The following is a 2024-nucleotide window of genomic DNA, read 5'->3' as shown; positions in this document are numbered from 1 at the left end:
ACTTTCATCGACAATGGGCGAGATATTTCGCGACCTAATATCATTCCCTTGACGCTATGCACAAAGAATCTGATTACTTGATATTCTCTGTCTACCAATGAAGATGAGACATATCCCTATATACGATTTATTTTCATTTTAGTAACACAGAGCATTCAAGAAATTTTTTAAAGTTTATTCGTTACAATTTTACCTGTTACTTTACAATTTTTTCTATAGAAACGGTGATAATATAGATAGACCAAAAAGCAGTAGGTTTATTGTAAATTCTATATTACAAACTTTATATATCAATAACAGAAAAAGTAATATTCATATTTATCAAGTACAGTATGGTATATTTACCACGAGTCTGATTTGATGTTTAAAACAAAGATTTGAAAAAAGACTTCTCATAATGGCTTGGACTACATTATTGTTAATTATGTACTCAAGTTTTTTAAATAAAATAACAAGTCTAATCACATTATGTTATAGATAAATGGTAAAATAATTCATAATGTAGTAAGAAACAAACACATAAAAGATATCTTTTCTGTAATCGTGAAGGGGTTGTATCAACATAAAACATGGACTAATTTATACAAACTGGAATAAAGAAAATTTGATTTATTTTATTAAATTTTGCATCTAATATCAAATTAAATAAAAATATTTTCTTGTATATTATATATATTCAAATATTTAAATTAAGTATAGACAATTCAATTTCGATGTCTTTAGACAGATTATTGCATTAATACGATATAATCATTTTCTCATGAACTATTTTTTTATACTTATGCACTGTTATCGATGAACGAAAGTATTTTTGGTTTCTGATTCGTTTCACGATCCGGGCGGTGTTCGTTTACGAGCAGTAAAACATTAATAGGTGATTTTTTTTTGACACGAGCTGGACAGTCGTTCTGTGCTACCTTTTTCGACATCAACCCCTTCGCAAGTTAGAGATTCCATTCTCGCTTTCTCCCCTGAAGTCATCCGTTCTAAATGAATTCTCGTCTCACTGACTTTGCGACGGTATATTTCATATTTTATGATTTGTAGAATGTTCTCGCCCACCTTTAGTCATATTTTTTTAATCGCTGGATCAACCAGTGGTCGCATTCTTGCACAACCAGAAACGAAGAATGTCTATAACGTAGGAGCACTAAAAATTGTGAAAAGGAAACGGTCGCGTTCTTTCCTTGTGGTTAACCAATTTTATTCACTGCCACCGCATTGGTCCGAATATTTTCATGAGGTTCACAATTCTTGCATGACATTCACTATTATTTCCATGTTTTGTATTACACTTACTCTATATATTGTTTAATTCTATTAATTATTACACTGCGGATTTTTATACATTCGTAGGATATTCGTATGTACAAAATTGTAAGGAGTGGACACGGTACGAAAAAATATATTACAAATATCCAGACTGTTCTGGTTTTTGTATAATATTTGCTACGAAAAGTTATTTCATATCGGAATTCTACTTTTTAATTGTCATTATTCTTAAAAATTTATATTTGCATTAAAGTTGGTAGTCTATTAATTATAATAATATATTAATAATAATAATAATAATAATAATAATAATAATAATAATAATATATATACAGACCTTTATTAACCTTTTTCAGTTCAATGTAAAAAATATCATAATGCTTATAATATTCACATAATGGTACAAGTACTTGTTTGCCATTTTTCAACGGCTTCTGAAAATTTATACAGTGAACTTCTCTTTAATAATTTAATGCGAAAATACAGTTAAAACAGCATTTTTATTCTACATACTCACTTAATTTCTTAAACAACCTTGTAAAACGTTTAACATTATGCTGACTAAGCAGATGGAAACGAGAAAGATAGAATTTGCAATAATTTTCGAATATTTTACATTCTTATATGTAATAATTATAAATGAATGCACTATAACAATTACATGTATAAATAGTTCGTATGTACACTGCACGTTAAAAATTTAAAATCGCTTATTTCGTAGAAGAAGAACATGGATTATTTAATAGGAAATA

Source organism: Nomia melanderi, chromosome 2 (genome assembly GCF_051020985.1).
Source record: "Nomia melanderi isolate GNS246 chromosome 2, iyNomMela1, whole genome shotgun sequence".
In the NCBI taxonomy this organism is placed as follows: Eukaryota; Metazoa; Arthropoda; class Insecta; order Hymenoptera; family Halictidae; genus Nomia; species Nomia melanderi.
The sequence above is the reverse complement of the archived record's forward strand: the minus strand, read 5'-3'. Positions refer to the sequence as shown.